This window comes from Ambystoma mexicanum, chromosome 1p (genome assembly GCF_040938575.1).
Source record: "Ambystoma mexicanum isolate Mex_15411 chromosome 1p, UKY_AmexF1_1, whole genome shotgun sequence".
In the NCBI taxonomy this organism is placed as follows: Eukaryota; Metazoa; Chordata; class Amphibia; order Caudata; family Ambystomatidae; genus Ambystoma; species Ambystoma mexicanum.
The window spans coordinates 13304381-13320488 of NC_090921.1; the positions used below are offsets into that span (position 1 = coordinate 13304381).

At 48.0% G+C, this 16108-nt stretch overlaps 13 non-coding genes across 13 annotated transcripts; all 13 read left to right on the forward strand.

Moving 5' to 3' along the window:
• Positions 1–796: 796 nt before the first annotated feature.
• On the forward strand, positions 797–878 carry TRNAL-UAG (transfer RNA leucine (anticodon UAG)). The gene has a single exon. It is a non-coding gene; the product is annotated as a tRNA-Leu (tRNA).
• A 1144-nt stretch (positions 879–2022) lies between these two features.
• Positions 2023–2104, forward strand: TRNAL-UAG (transfer RNA leucine (anticodon UAG)). Its single transcript has one exon. It is a non-coding gene; the product is annotated as a tRNA-Leu (tRNA).
• A 1144-nt stretch (positions 2105–3248) lies between these two features.
• Positions 3249–3330, forward strand: TRNAL-UAG (transfer RNA leucine (anticodon UAG)). Its single transcript has one exon. It is a non-coding gene; the product is annotated as a tRNA-Leu (tRNA).
• A 1144-nt stretch (positions 3331–4474) lies between these two features.
• TRNAL-UAG (transfer RNA leucine (anticodon UAG)) lies at positions 4475–4556 on the forward strand. Its single transcript has one exon. It is a non-coding gene; the product is annotated as a tRNA-Leu (tRNA).
• Positions 4557–5700: 1144 nt separating this feature from the next.
• TRNAL-UAG (transfer RNA leucine (anticodon UAG)) lies at positions 5701–5782 on the forward strand. The gene has a single exon. It is a non-coding gene; the product is annotated as a tRNA-Leu (tRNA).
• Positions 5783–6926: 1144 nt separating this feature from the next.
• Positions 6927–7008, forward strand: TRNAL-UAG (transfer RNA leucine (anticodon UAG)). The gene has a single exon. It is a non-coding gene; the product is annotated as a tRNA-Leu (tRNA).
• A 1144-nt stretch (positions 7009–8152) lies between these two features.
• Positions 8153–8234, forward strand: TRNAL-UAG (transfer RNA leucine (anticodon UAG)). The gene has a single exon. It is a non-coding gene; the product is annotated as a tRNA-Leu (tRNA).
• Positions 8235–9378: 1144 nt separating this feature from the next.
• Positions 9379–9460, forward strand: TRNAL-UAG (transfer RNA leucine (anticodon UAG)). Its single transcript has one exon. It is a non-coding gene; the product is annotated as a tRNA-Leu (tRNA).
• A 1144-nt stretch (positions 9461–10604) lies between these two features.
• Positions 10605–10686, forward strand: TRNAL-UAG (transfer RNA leucine (anticodon UAG)). Its single transcript has one exon. It is a non-coding gene; the product is annotated as a tRNA-Leu (tRNA).
• A 1144-nt stretch (positions 10687–11830) lies between these two features.
• TRNAL-UAG (transfer RNA leucine (anticodon UAG)) lies at positions 11831–11912 on the forward strand. Its single transcript has one exon. It is a non-coding gene; the product is annotated as a tRNA-Leu (tRNA).
• A 1144-nt stretch (positions 11913–13056) lies between these two features.
• On the forward strand, positions 13057–13138 carry TRNAL-UAG (transfer RNA leucine (anticodon UAG)). The gene has a single exon. It is a non-coding gene; the product is annotated as a tRNA-Leu (tRNA).
• A 1144-nt stretch (positions 13139–14282) lies between these two features.
• On the forward strand, positions 14283–14364 carry TRNAL-UAG (transfer RNA leucine (anticodon UAG)). Its single transcript has one exon. It is a non-coding gene; the product is annotated as a tRNA-Leu (tRNA).
• Positions 14365–15508: 1144 nt separating this feature from the next.
• On the forward strand, positions 15509–15590 carry TRNAL-UAG (transfer RNA leucine (anticodon UAG)). Its single transcript has one exon. It is a non-coding gene; the product is annotated as a tRNA-Leu (tRNA).
• Positions 15591–16108: the final 518 nt, after the last annotated feature.

A 16108-nucleotide genomic window follows, 5' to 3' on the forward strand; every position in this document is an offset into this window, starting at 1 on the left:
TGGAGCTCCTATGCCCAGCTTAGAAACCCCCAGGCACGAGATTGCAAGGTCCCTGGTAATTCTCCCACTCCTGGACACGTCGGAACCAAGTTTCGTATGCACTAGCAGCGAGAACAAAATCCCACATGTGAGGACAATAGGCGTCTTTCATTTAGGGCTAGTGTTAGGCTAAGAGTTTGCAGTAGCTCCTTGGGTCGAGTTAGGGGTCGAATGAGACAAAGCTAAGATTTGCGTTACGGCTGGGGTTGGTCCAGTAAGGATCCCACACACCATGGACCATCGGCGGAGGCCCCGGGTAGGCTTACACTGCGGGCTAATGGTGGACTTCTTTAAAAACGTGAGCACTAAATGGGGCGGGATGTTGACTGAAAGAATGCAGCTAGCTACAGAAATATGCAGAAATAAAGAAAAACACATCTCATTGCATGCCTTTAAAGAGCTTACTCTCCCTACCGGCAATGTTCCTGAACCTTCGCTTCCCAAACATTTTTAGAACCAAAAAAAACCTAGAAAAGATCTGACCTCCCTCACCGGGAATTGAACTCAAGACTGCTGGATGGAGGGGTGCTGACATTGACCACTAGGCTACCAGACTGCTGTTGAACAGAGCACTCCCGAAAGGTGACATTTCAATTTCAGGCTGACAAGTGTGCTTTATTGTTCAGTTCGGGCTTTGCACAGCCAGTGCTAGAATTCAATCCAAGTTCATGCTTTGCTTTGATTTTGAATTAATGGCCAAACCAGCCAATCCCTAAAAAAATACAGGTCTCAGAGGCTCTCGTTTCAGTACCAGCAGGGTAGCGTGGCCGAGCGGTCTAAGGCGCTGGATTTAGGCTCCAGTCTCTTTGGAGGCGTGGGTTCGAATCCCACCGCTGCCAATAGCTGTTTCTTTTTTATCTTCATGCCACGTGTACAGACAGGACAATTGGGAGCCAGGGAATGGCATGTGTTTATGAATTCTTGCTTTTCTGAACACCCAGACTGAAAGCACACATCTGACTCGTGTGCGTTTTCACCAAAAAAGGGTAAAGCATAAATCACTGTTCACTGAAAACGGACATGCGTTCACGATCCTGTCAATAAACACGTGCTTGGCAGGGCCACAAATCTGCCGACACGATGCCCTAATGAATGCACATCTCTTTGCCTTGGTAGTTGCTCCTTTTTGCAGCGCCTTTTCCTGCTGCATCACAAAAACTCAGTTCAAGACACTTGGCTCCATCCAGTGGAGCTCCTATGCCCAGCTTAGAAACCCCCAGGCACGAGATTGCAAGGTCCCTGGTAATTCTCCCACTCCTGGACACGTCGGAACCAAGTTTCGTATGCACTAGCAGCGAGAACAAAATCCCACATGTGAGGACAATAGGCGTCTTTCATTTAGGGCTAGTGTTAGGCTAAGAGTTTGCAGTAGCTCCTTGGGTCGAGTTAGGGGTCGAATGAGACAAAGCTAAGATTTGCGTTACGGCTGGGGTTGGTCCAGTAAGGATCCCACACACCATGGACCATCGGCGGAGGCCCCGGGTAGGCTTACACTGCGGGCTAATGGTGGACTTCTTTAAAAACGTGAGCACTAAATGGGGCGGGATGTTGACTGAAAGAATGCAGCTAGCTACAGAAATATGCAGAAATAAAGAAAAACACATCTCATTGCATGCCTTTAAAGAGCTTACTCTCCCTACCGGCAATGTTCCTGAACCTTCGCTTCCCAAACATTTTTAGAACCAAAAAAAACCTAGAAAAGATCTGACCTCCCTCACCGGGAATTGAACTCAAGACTGCTGGATGGAGGGGTGCTGACATTGACCACTAGGCTACCAGACTGCTGTTGAACAGAGCACTCCCGAAAGGTGACATTTCAATTTCAGGCTGACAAGTGTGCTTTATTGTTCAGTTCGGGCTTTGCACAGCCAGTGCTAGAATTCAATCCAAGTTCATGCTTTGCTTTGATTTTGAATTAATGGCCAAACCAGCCAATCCCTAAAAAAATACAGGTCTCAGAGGCTCTCGTTTCAGTACCAGCAGGGTAGCGTGGCCGAGCGGTCTAAGGCGCTGGATTTAGGCTCCAGTCTCTTTGGAGGCGTGGGTTCGAATCCCACCGCTGCCAATAGCTGTTTCTTTTTTATCTTCATGCCACGTGTACAGACAGGACAATTGGGAGCCAGGGAATGGCATGTGTTTATGAATTCTTGCTTTTCTGAACACCCAGACTGAAAGCACACATCTGACTCGTGTGCGTTTTCACCAAAAAAGGGTAAAGCATAAATCACTGTTCACTGAAAACGGACATGCGTTCACGATCCTGTCAATAAACACGTGCTTGGCAGGGCCACAAATCTGCCGACACGATGCCCTAATGAATGCACATCTCTTTGCCTTGGTAGTTGCTCCTTTTTGCAGCGCCTTTTCCTGCTGCATCACAAAAACTCAGTTCAAGACACTTGGCTCCATCCAGTGGAGCTCCTATGCCCAGCTTAGAAACCCCCAGGCACGAGATTGCAAGGTCCCTGGTAATTCTCCCACTCCTGGACACGTCGGAACCAAGTTTCGTATGCACTAGCAGCGAGAACAAAATCCCACATGTGAGGACAATAGGCGTCTTTCATTTAGGGCTAGTGTTAGGCTAAGAGTTTGCAGTAGCTCCTTGGGTCGAGTTAGGGGTCGAATGAGACAAAGCTAAGATTTGCGTTACGGCTGGGGTTGGTCCAGTAAGGATCCCACACACCATGGACCATCGGCGGAGGCCCCGGGTAGGCTTACACTGCGGGCTAATGGTGGACTTCTTTAAAAACGTGAGCACTAAATGGGGCGGGATGTTGACTGAAAGAATGCAGCTAGCTACAGAAATATGCAGAAATAAAGAAAAACACATCTCATTGCATGCCTTTAAAGAGCTTACTCTCCCTACCGGCAATGTTCCTGAACCTTCGCTTCCCAAACATTTTTAGAACCAAAAAAAACCTAGAAAAGATCTGACCTCCCTCACCGGGAATTGAACTCAAGACTGCTGGATGGAGAGGTGCTGACATTGACCACTAGGCTACCAGACTGCTGTTGAACAGAGCACTCCCGAAAGGTGACATTTCAATTTCAGGCTGACAAGTGTGCTTTATTGTTCAGTTCGGGCTTTGCACAGCCAGTGCTAGAATTCAATCCAAGTTCATGCTTTGCTTTGATTTTGAATTAATGGCCAAACCAGCCAATCCCTAAAAAAATACAGGTCTCAGAGGCTCTCGTTTCAGTACCAGCAGGGTAGCGTGGCCGAGCGGTCTAAGGCGCTGGATTTAGGCTCCAGTCTCTTTGGAGGCGTGGGTTCGAATCCCACCGCTGCCAATAGCTGTTTCTTTTTTATCTTCATGCCACGTGTACAGACAGGACAATTGGGAGCCAGGGAATGGCATGTGTTTATGAATTCTTGCTTTTCTGAACACCCAGACTGAAAGCACACATCTGACTCGTGTGCGTTTTCACCAAAAAAGGGTAAAGCATAAATCACTGTTCACTGAAAACGGACATGCGTTCACGATCCTGTCAATAAACACGTGCTTGGCAGGGCCACAAATCTGCCGACACGATGCCCTAATGAATGCACATCTCTTTGCCTTGGTAGTTGCTCCTTTTTGCAGCGCCTTTTCCTGCTGCATCACAAAAACTCAGTTCAAGACACTTGGCTCCATCCAGTGGAGCTCCTATGCCCAGCTTAGAAACCCCCAGGCACGAGATTGCAAGGTCCCTGGTAATTCTCCCACTCCTGGACACGTCGGAACCAAGTTTCGTATGCACTAGCAGCGAGAACAAAATCCCACATGTGAGGACAATAGGCGTCTTTCATTTAGGGCTAGTGTTAGGCTAAGAGTTTGCAGTAGCTCCTTGGGTCGAGTTAGGGGTCGAATGAGACAAAGCTAAGATTTGCGTTACGGCTGGGGTTGGTCCAGTAAGGATCCCACACACCATGGACCATCGGCGGAGGCCCCGGGTAGGCTTACACTGCGGGCTAATGGTGGACTTCTTTAAAAACGTGAGCACTAAATGGGGCGGGATGTTGACTGAAAGAATGCAGCTAGCTACAGAAATATGCAGAAATAAAGAAAAACACATCTCATTGCATGCCTTTAAAGAGCTTACTCTCCCTACCGGCAATGTTCCTGAACCTTCGCTTCCCAAACATTTTTAGAACCAAAAAAAACCTAGAAAAGATCTGACCTCCCTCACCGGGAATTGAACTCAAGACTGCTGGATGGAGGGGTGCTGACATTGACCACTAGGCTACCAGACTGCTGTTGAACAGAGCACTCCCGAAAGGTGACATTTCAATTTCAGGCTGACAAGTGTGCTTTATTGTTCAGTTCGGGCTTTGCACAGCCAGTGCTAGAATTCAATCCAAGTTCATGCTTTGCTTTGATTTTGAATTAATGGCCAAACCAGCCAATCCCTAAAAAAATACAGGTCTCAGAGGCTCTCGTTTCAGTACCAGCAGGGTAGCGTGGCCGAGCGGTCTAAGGCGCTGGATTTAGGCTCCAGTCTCTTTGGAGGCGTGGGTTCGAATCCCACCGCTGCCAATAGCTGTTTCTTTTTTATCTTCATGCCACGTGTACAGACAGGACAATTGGGAGCCAGGGAATGGCATGTGTTTATGAATTCTTGCTTTTCTGAACACCCAGACTGAAAGCACACATCTGACTCGTGTGCGTTTTCACCAAAAAAGGGTAAAGCATAAATCACTGTTCACTGAAAACGGACATGCGTTCACGATCCTGTCAATAAACACGTGCTTGGCAGGGCCACAAATCTGCCGACACGATGCCCTAATGAATGCACATCTCTTTGCCTTGGTAGTTGCTCCTTTTTGCAGCGCCTTTTCCTGCTGCATCACAAAAACTCAGTTCAAGACACTTGGCTCCATCCAGTGGAGCTCCTATGCCCAGCTTAGAAACCCCCAGGCACGAGATTGCAAGGTCCCTGGTAATTCTCCCACTCCTGGACACGTCGGAACCAAGTTTCGTATGCACTAGCAGCGAGAACAAAATCCCACATGTGAGGACAATAGGCGTCTTTCATTTAGGGCTAGTGTTAGGCTAAGAGTTTGCAGTAGCTCCTTGGGTCGAGTTAGGGGTCGAATGAGACAAAGCTAAGATTTGCGTTACGGCTGGGGTTGGTCCAGTAAGGATCCCACACACCATGGACCATCGGCGGAGGCCCCGGGTAGGCTTACACTGCGGGCTAATGGTGGACTTCTTTAAAAACGTGAGCACTAAATGGGGCGGGATGTTGACTGAAAGAATGCAGCTAGCTACAGAAATATGCAGAAATAAAGAAAAACACATCTCATTGCATGCCTTTAAAGAGCTTACTCTCCCTACCGGCAATGTTCCTGAACCTTCGCTTCCCAAACATTTTTAGAACCAAAAAAAACCTAGAAAAGATCTGACCTCCCTCACCGGGAATTGAACTCAAGACTGCTGGATGGAGAGGTGCTGACATTGACCACTAGGCTACCAGACTGCTGTTGAACAGAGCACTCCCGAAAGGTGACATTTCAATTTCAGGCTGACAAGTGTGCTTTATTGTTCAGTTCGGGCTTTGCACAGCCAGTGCTAGAATTCAATCCAAGTTCATGCTTTGCTTTGATTTTGAATTAATGGCCAAACCAGCCAATCCCTAAAAAAATACAGGTCTCAGAGGCTCTCGTTTCAGTACCAGCAGGGTAGCGTGGCCGAGCGGTCTAAGGCGCTGGATTTAGGCTCCAGTCTCTTTGGAGGCGTGGGTTCGAATCCCACCGCTGCCAATAGCTGTTTCTTTTTTATCTTCATGCCACGTGTACAGACAGGACAATTGGGAGCCAGGGAATGGCATGTGTTTATGAATTCTTGCTTTTCTGAACACCCAGACTGAAAGCACACATCTGACTCGTGTGCGTTTTCACCAAAAAAGGGTAAAGCATAAATCACTGTTCACTGAAAACGGACATGCGTTCACGATCCTGTCAATAAACACGTGCTTGGCAGGGCCACAAATCTGCCGACACGATGCCCTAATGAATGCACATCTCTTTGCCTTGGTAGTTGCTCCTTTTTGCAGCGCCTTTTCCTGCTGCATCACAAAAACTCAGTTCAAGACACTTGGCTCCATCCAGTGGAGCTCCTATGCCCAGCTTAGAAACCCCCAGGCACGAGATTGCAAGGTCCCTGGTAATTCTCCCACTCCTGGACACGTCGGAACCAAGTTTCGTATGCACTAGCAGCGAGAACAAAATCCCACATGTGAGGACAATAGGCGTCTTTCATTTAGGGCTAGTGTTAGGCTAAGAGTTTGCAGTAGCTCCTTGGGTCGAGTTAGGGGTCGAATGAGACAAAGCTAAGATTTGCGTTACGGCTGGGGTTGGTCCAGTAAGGATCCCACACACCATGGACCATCGGCGGAGGCCCCGGGTAGGCTTACACTGCGGGCTAATGGTGGACTTCTTTAAAAACGTGAGCACTAAATGGGGCGGGATGTTGACTGAAAGAATGCAGCTAGCTACAGAAATATGCAGAAATAAAGAAAAACACATCTCATTGCATGCCTTTAAAGAGCTTACTCTCCCTACCGGCAATGTTCCTGAACCTTCGCTTCCCAAACATTTTTAGAACCAAAAAAAACCTAGAAAAGATCTGACCTCCCTCACCGGGAATTGAACTCAAGACTGCTGGATGGAGGGGTGCTGACATTGACCACTAGGCTACCAGACCGCTGTTGAACAGAGCACTCCCGAAAGGTGACATTTCAATTTCAGGCTGACAAGTGTGCTTTATTGTTCAGTTCGGGCTTTGCACAGCCAGTGCTAGAATTCAATCCAAGTTCATGCTTTGCTTTGATTTTGAATTAATGGCCAAACCAGCCAATCCCTAAAAAAATACAGGTCTCAGAGGCTCTCGTTTCAGTACCAGCAGGGTAGCGTGGCCGAGCGGTCTAAGGCGCTGGATTTAGGCTCCAGTCTCTTTGGAGGCGTGGGTTCGAATCCCACCGCTGCCAATAGCTGTTTCTTTTTTATCTTCATGCCACGTGTACAGACAGGACAATTGGGAGCCAGGGAATGGCATGTGTTTATGAATTCTTGCTTTTCTGAACACCCAGACTGAAAGCACACATCTGACTCGTGTGCGTTTTCACCAAAAAAGGGTAAAGCATAAATCACTGTTCACTGAAAACGGACATGCGTTCACGATCCTGTCAATAAACACGTGCTTGGCAGGGCCACAAATCTGCCGACACGATGCCCTAATGAATGCACATCTCTTTGCCTTGGTAGTTGCTCCTTTTTGCAGCGCCTTTTCCTGCTGCATCACAAAAACTCAGTTCAAGACACTTGGCTCCATCCAGTGGAGCTCCTATGCCCAGCTTAGAAACCCCCAGGCACGAGATTGCAAGGTCCCTGGTAATTCTCCCACTCCTGGACACGTCGGAACCAAGTTTCGTATGCACTAGCAGCGAGAACAAAATCCCACATGTGAGGACAATAGGCGTCTTTCATTTAGGGCTAGTGTTAGGCTAAGAGTTTGCAGTAGCTCCTTGGGTCGAGTTAGGGGTCGAATGAGACAAAGCTAAGATTTGCGTTACGGCTGGGGTTGGTCCAGTAAGGATCCCACACACCATGGACCATCGGCGGAGGCCCCGGGTAGGCTTACACTGCGGGCTAATGGTGGACTTCTTTAAAAACGTGAGCACTAAATGGGGCGGGATGTTGACTGAAAGAATGCAGCTAGCTACAGAAATATGCAGAAATAAAGAAAAACACATCTCATTGCATGCCTTTAAAGAGCTTACTCTCCCTACCGGCAATGTTCCTGAACCTTCGCTTCCCAAACATTTTTAGAACCAAAAAAAACCTAGAAAAGATCTGACCTCCCTCACCGGGAATTGAACTCAAGACTGCTGGATGGAGGGGTGCTGACATTGACCACTAGGCTACCAGACTGCTGTTGAACAGAGCACTCCCGAAAGGTGACATTTCAATTTCAGGCTGACAAGTGTGCTTTATTGTTCAGTTCGGGCTTTGCACAGCCAGTGCTAGAATTCAATCCAAGTTCATGCTTTGCTTTGATTTTGAATTAATGGCCAAACCAGCCAATCCCTAAAAAAATACAGGTCTCAGAGGCTCTCGTTTCAGTACCAGCAGGGTAGCGTGGCCGAGCGGTCTAAGGCGCTGGATTTAGGCTCCAGTCTCTTTGGAGGCGTGGGTTCGAATCCCACCGCTGCCAATAGCTGTTTCTTTTTTATCTTCATGCCACGTGTACAGACAGGACAATTGGGAGCCAGGGAATGGCATGTGTTTATGAATTCTTGCTTTTCTGAACACCCAGACTGAAAGCACACATCTGACTCGTGTGCGTTTTCACCAAAAAAGGGTAAAGCATAAATCACTGTTCACTGAAAACGGACATGCGTTCACGATCCTGTCAATAAACACGTGCTTGGCAGGGCCACAAATCTGCCGACACGATGCCCTAATGAATGCACATCTCTTTGCCTTGGTAGTTGCTCCTTTTTGCAGCGCCTTTTCCTGCTGCATCACAAAAACTCAGTTCAAGACACTTGGCTCCATCCAGTGGAGCTCCTATGCCCAGCTTAGAAACCCCCAGGCACGAGATTGCAAGGTCCCTGGTAATTCTCCCACTCCTGGACACGTCGGAACCAAGTTTCGTATGCACTAGCAGCGAGAACAAAATCCCACATGTGAGGACAATAGGCGTCTTTCATTTAGGGCTAGTGTTAGGCTAAGAGTTTGCAGTAGCTCCTTGGGTCGAGTTAGGGGTCGAATGAGACAAAGCTAAGATTTGCGTTACGGCTGGGGTTGGTCCAGTAAGGATCCCACACACCATGGACCATCGGCGGAGGCCCCGGGTAGGCTTACACTGCGGGCTAATGGTGGACTTCTTTAAAAACGTGAGCACTAAATGGGGCGGGATGTTGACTGAAAGAATGCAGCTAGCTACAGAAATATGCAGAAATAAAGAAAAACACATCTCATTGCATGCCTTTAAAGAGCTTACTCTCCCTACCGGCAATGTTCCTGAACCTTCGCTTCCCAAACATTTTTAGAACCAAAAAAAACCTAGAAAAGATCTGACCTCCCTCACCGGGAATTGAACTCAAGACTGCTGGATGGAGGGGTGCTGACATTGACCACTAGGCTACCAGACTGCTGTTGAACAGAGCACTCCCGAAAGGTGACATTTCAATTTCAGGCTGACAAGTGTGCTTTATTGTTCAGTTCGGGCTTTGCACAGCCAGTGCTAGAATTCAATCCAAGTTCATGCTTTGCTTTGATTTTGAATTAATGGCCAAACCAGCCAATCCCTAAAAAAATACAGGTCTCAGAGGCTCTCGTTTCAGTACCAGCAGGGTAGCGTGGCCGAGCGGTCTAAGGCGCTGGATTTAGGCTCCAGTCTCTTTGGAGGCGTGGGTTCGAATCCCACCGCTGCCAATAGCTGTTTCTTTTTTATCTTCATGCCACGTGTACAGACAGGACAATTGGGAGCCAGGGAATGGCATGTGTTTATGAATTCTTGCTTTTCTGAACACCCAGACTGAAAGCACACATCTGACTCGTGTGCGTTTTCACCAAAAAAGGGTAAAGCATAAATCACTGTTCACTGAAAACGGACATGCGTTCACGATCCTGTCAATAAACACGTGCTTGGCAGGGCCACAAATCTGCCGACACGATGCCCTAATGAATGCACATCTCTTTGCCTTGGTAGTTGCTCCTTTTTGCAGCGCCTTTTCCTGCTGCATCACAAAAACTCAGTTCAAGACACTTGGCTCCATCCAGTGGAGCTCCTATGCCCAGCTTAGAAACCCCCAGGCACGAGATTGCAAGGTCCCTGGTAATTCTCCCACTCCTGGACACGTCGGAACCAAGTTTCGTATGCACTAGCAGCGAGAACAAAATCCCACATGTGAGGACAATAGGCGTCTTTCATTTAGGGCTAGTGTTAGGCTAAGAGTTTGCAGTAGCTCCTTGGGTCGAGTTAGGGGTCGAATGAGACAAAGCTAAGATTTGCGTTACGGCTGGGGTTGGTCCAGTAAGGATCCCACACACCATGGACCATCGGCGGAGGCCCCGGGTAGGCTTACACTGCGGGCTAATGGTGGACTTCTTTAAAAACGTGAGCACTAAATGGGGCGGGATGTTGACTGAAAGAATGCAGCTAGCTACAGAAATATGCAGAAATAAAGAAAAACACATCTCATTGCATGCCTTTAAAGAGCTTACTCTCCCTACCGGCAATGTTCCTGAACCTTCGCTTCCCAAACATTTTTAGAACCAAAAAAAACCTAGAAAAGATCTGACCTCCCTCACCGGGAATTGAACTCAAGACTGCTGGATGGAGAGGTGCTGACATTGACCACTAGGCTACCAGACTGCTGTTGAACAGAGCACTCCCGAAAGGTGACATTTCAATTTCAGGCTGACAAGTGTGCTTTATTGTTCAGTTCGGGCTTTGCACAGCCAGTGCTAGAATTCAATCCAAGTTCATGCTTTGCTTTGATTTTGAATTAATGGCCAAACCAGCCAATCCCTAAAAAAATACAGGTCTCAGAGGCTCTCGTTTCAGTACCAGCAGGGTAGCGTGGCCGAGCGGTCTAAGGCGCTGGATTTAGGCTCCAGTCTCTTTGGAGGCGTGGGTTCGAATCCCACCGCTGCCAATAGCTGTTTCTTTTTTATCTTCATGCCACGTGTACAGACAGGACAATTGGGAGCCAGGGAATGGCATGTGTTTATGAATTCTTGCTTTTCTGAACACCCAGACTGAAAGCACACATCTGACTCGTGTGCGTTTTCACCAAAAAAGGGTAAAGCATAAATCACTGTTCACTGAAAACGGACATGCGTTCACGATCCTGTCAATAAACACGTGCTTGGCAGGGCCACAAATCTGCCGACACGATGCCCTAATGAATGCACATCTCTTTGCCTTGGTAGTTGCTCCTTTTTGCAGCGCCTTTTCCTGCTGCATCACAAAAACTCAGTTCAAGACACTTGGCTCCATCCAGTGGAGCTCCTATGCCCAGCTTAGAAACCCCCAGGCACGAGATTGCAAGGTCCCTGGTAATTCTCCCACTCCTGGACACGTCGGAACCAAGTTTCGTATGCACTAGCAGCGAGAACAAAATCCCACATGTGAGGACAATAGGCGTCTTTCATTTAGGGCTAGTGTTAGGCTAAGAGTTTGCAGTAGCTCCTTGGGTCGAGTTAGGGGTCGAATGAGACAAAGCTAAGATTTGCGTTACGGCTGGGGTTGGTCCAGTAAGGATCCCACACACCATGGACCATCGGCGGAGGCCCCGGGTAGGCTTACACTGCGGGCTAATGGTGGACTTCTTTAAAAACGTGAGCACTAAATGGGGCGGGATGTTGACTGAAAGAATGCAGCTAGCTACAGAAATATGCAGAAATAAAGAAAAACACATCTCATTGCATGCCTTTAAAGAGCTTACTCTCCCTACCGGCAATGTTCCTGAACCTTCGCTTCCCAAACATTTTTAGAACCAAAAAAAACCTAGAAAAGATCTGACCTCCCTCACCGGGAATTGAACTCAAGACTGCTGGATGGAGGGGTGCTGACATTGACCACTAGGCTACCAGACTGCTGTTGAACAGAGCACTCCCGAAAGGTGACATTTCAATTTCAGGCTGACAAGTGTGCTTTATTGTTCAGTTCGGGCTTTGCACAGCCAGTGCTAGAATTCAATCCAAGTTCATGCTTTGCTTTGATTTTGAATTAATGGCCAAACCAGCCAATCCCTAAAAAAATACAGGTCTCAGAGGCTCTCGTTTCAGTACCAGCAGGGTAGCGTGGCCGAGCGGTCTAAGGCGCTGGATTTAGGCTCCAGTCTCTTTGGAGGCGTGGGTTCGAATCCCACCGCTGCCAATAGCTGTTTCTTTTTTATCTTCATGCCACGTGTACAGACAGGACAATTGGGAGCCAGGGAATGGCATGTGTTTATGAATTCTTGCTTTTCTGAACACCCAGACTGAAAGCACACATCTGACTCGTGTGCGTTTTCACCAAAAAAGGGTAAAGCATAAATCACTGTTCACTGAAAACGGACATGCGTTCACGATCCTGTCAATAAACACGTGCTTGGCAGGGCCACAAATCTGCCGACACGATGCCCTAATGAATGCACATCTCTTTGCCTTGGTAGTTGCTCCTTTTTGCAGCGCCTTTTCCTGCTGCATCACAAAAACTCAGTTCAAGACACTTGGCTCCATCCAGTGGAGCTCCTATGCCCAGCTTAGAAACCCCCAGGCACGAGATTGCAAGGTCCCTGGTAATTCTCCCACTCCTGGACACGTCGGAACCAAGTTTCGTATGCACTAGCAGCGAGAACAAAATCCCACATGTGAGGACAATAGGCGTCTTTCATTTAGGGCTAGTGTTAGGCTAAGAGTTTGCAGTAGCTCCTTGGGTCGAGTTAGGGGTCGAATGAGACAAAGCTAAGATTTGCGTTACGGCTGGGGTTGGTCCAGTAAGGATCCCACACACCATGGACCATCGGCGGAGGCCCCGGGTAGGCTTACACTGCGGGCTAATGGTGGACTTCTTTAAAAACGTGAGCACTAAATGGGGCGGGATGTTGACTGAAAGAATGCAGCTAGCTACAGAAATATGCAGAAATAAAGAAAAACACATCTCATTGCATGCCTTTAAAGAGCTTACTCTCCCTACCGGCAATGTTCCTGAACCTTCGCTTCCCAAACATTTTTAGAACCAAAAAAAACCTAGAAAAGATCTGACCTCCCTCACCGGGAATTGAACTCAAGACTGCTGGATGGAGGGGTGCTGACATTGACCACTAGGCTACCAGACTGCTGTTGAACAGAGCACTCCCGAAAGGTGACATTTCAATTTCAGGCTGACAAGTGTGCTTTATTGTTCAGTTCGGGCTTTGCACAGCCAGTGCTAGAATTCAATCCAAGTTCATGCTTTGCTTTGATTTTGAATTAATGGCCAAACCAGCCAATCCCTAAAAAAATACAGGTCTCAGAGGCTCTCGTTTCAGTACCAGCAGGGTAGCGTGGCCGAGCGGTCTAAGGCGCTGGATTTAGGCTCCAGTCTCTTTGGAGGCGTGGGTTCGAATCCCACCGCTGCCAATAGCTGTTTCTTTTTTATCTTCATGCCACGTGTACAGACAGGACAATTGGGAGCCAGGGAATGGCATGTGTTTATGAATTCTTGCTTTTCTGAACACCCAGACTGAAAGCACACATCTGACTCGTGTGCGTTTTCACCAAAAAAGGGTAAAGCATAAATCACTGTTCACTGAAAACGGACATGCGTTCACGATCCTGTCAATAAACACGTTCAGGGCAGGGCCACAAATCTGCCGACACGATGCCCTAATGAATGCACATCTCTTTGCCTTGGTAGTTGCTCCTTTTTGCAGAGCCTTTTCCTGCTGCATCACAAAAACTCAGTTCAAGACACTTGGCTCCATCCAGTGGAGCTCCTATGCCCAGCTTAGAAACCCCCAGGCACGAGATTGCAAGGTCCCTGGTAATTCTCCCACTCCTGGACACGTCGGAACCAAGTTTCGTATGCACTAGCAGCGAGAACAAAATCCCACATGTGAGGACAATAGGCGTCTTTCATTTAGGGCTAGTGTTAGGCTAAGAGTTTGCAGTAGCTCCTTGGGTCGAGTTAGGGGTCGAATGAGACAAAGCTAAGATTTGCGTTACGGCTGGGGTTGGTCCAGTAAGGATCCCACACACCATGGACCATCGGCGGAGGCCCCGGGTAGGCTTACACTGCGGGCTAATGGTGGACTTCTTTAAAAACGTGAGCACTAAATGGGGCGGGATGTTGACTGAAAGAATGCAGCTAGCTACAGAAATATGCAGAAATAAAGAAAAACACATCTCATTGCATGCCTTTAAAGAGCTTACTCTCCCTACCGGCAATGTTCCTGAACCTTCGCTTCCCAAACATTTTTAGAACCAAAAAAAACCTAGAAAAGATCTGACCTCCCTCACCGGGAATTGAACTCAAGACTGCTGGATGGAGGGGTGCTGACATTGACCACTAGGCTACCAGACTGCTGTTGAACAGAGCACTCCCGAAAGGTGACATTTCAATTTCAGGCTGACAAGTGTGCTTTATTGTTCAGTTCGGGCTTTGCAGAGCCAGTGCTAGAATTCAATCCAAGTTCATGCTTTGCTTTGATTTTGAATTAATGGCCAAACCAGCCAATCCCTAAAAAAATACAGGTCTCAGAGGCTCTCGTTTCAGTACCAGCAGGGTAGCGTGGCCGAGCGGTCTAAGGCGCTGGATTTAGGCTCCAGTCTCTTTGGAGGCGTGGGTTCGAATCCCACCGCTGCCAATAGCTGTTTCTTTTTTATCTTCATGCCACGTGTACAGACAGGACAATTGGGAGCCAGGGAATGGCATGTGTTTATGAATTCTTGCTTTTCTGAACACCCAGACTGAAAGCACACATCTGACTCGTGTGCGTTTTCACCAAAAAAGGGTAAAGCATAAATCACTGTTCACTGAAAACGGACATGCGTTCACGATCCTGTCAATAAACACGTGCTTGGCAGGGCCACAAATCTGCCGACACGATGCCCTAATGAATGCACATCTCTTTGCCTTGGTAGTTGCTCCTTTTTGCAGCGCCTTTTCCTGCTGCATCACAAAAACTCAGTTCAAGACACTTGGCTCCATCCAGTGGAGCTCCTATGCCCAGCTTAGAAACCCCCAGGCACGAGATTGCAAGGTCCCTGGTAATTCTCCCACTCCTGGACACGTCGGAACCAAGTTTCGTATGCACTAGCAGCGAGAACAAAATCCCACATGTGAGGACAATAGGCGTCTTTCATTTAGGGCTAGTGTTAGGCTAAGAGTTTGCAGTAGCTCCTTGGGTCGAGTTAGGGGTCGAATGAGACAAAGCTAAGATTTGCGTTACGGCTGGGGTTGGTCCAGTAAGGATCCCACACACCATGGACCATCGGCGGAGGCCCCGGGTAGGCTTACACTGCGGGCTAATGGTGGACTTCTTTAAAAACGTGAGCACTAAATGGGGCGGGATGTTGACTGAAAGAATGCAGCTAGCTACAGAAATATGCAGAAATAAAGAAAAACACATCTCATTGCATGCCTTTAAAGAGCTTACTCTCCCTACCGGCAATGTTCCTGAACCTTCGCTTCCCAAACATTTTTAGAACCAAAAAAAACCTAGAAAAGATCTGACCTCCCTCACCGGGAATTGAACTCAAGACTGCTGGATGGAGAGGTGCTGACATTGACCACTAGGCTACCAGACTGCTGTTGAACAGAGCACTCCCGAAAGGTGACATTTCAATTTCAGGCTGACAAGTGTGCTTTATTGTTCAGTTCGGGCTTTGCACAGCCAGTGCTAGAATTCAATCCAAGTTCATGCTTTGCTTTGATTTTGAATTAATGGCCAAACCAGCCAATCCCTAAAAAAATACAGGTCTCAGAGGCTCTCGTTTCAGTACCAGCAGGGTAGCGTGGCCGAGCGGTCTAAGGCGCTGGATTTAGGCTCCAGTCTCTTTGGAGGCGTGGGTTCGAATCCCACCGCTGCCAATAGCTGTTTCTTTTTTATCTTCATGCCACGTGTACAGACAGGACAATTGGGAGCCAGGGAATGGCATGTGTTTATGAATTCTTGCTTTTCTGAACACCCAGACTGAAAGCACACATCTGACTCGTGTGCGTTTTCACCAAAAAAGGGTAAAGCATAAATCACTGTTCACTGAAAACGGACATGCGTTCACGATCCTGTCAATAAACACGTGCTTGGCAGGGCCACAAATCTGCCGACACGATGCCCTAATGAATGCACATCTCTTTGCCTTGGTAGTTGCTCCTTTTTGCAGCGCCTTTTCCTGCTGCATCACAAAAACTCAGTTCAAGACACTTGGCTCCATCCAGTGGAGCTCCTATGCCCAGCTTAGAAACCCCCAGGCACGAGATTGCAAGGTCCCTGGTAATTCTCCCACTCCTGGACACGTCGGAACCAAGTTTCGTATGCACTAGCAGCGAGAACAAAATCCCACATGTGAGGACAATAGGCGTCTTTCATTTAGGGCTAGTGTTAGGCT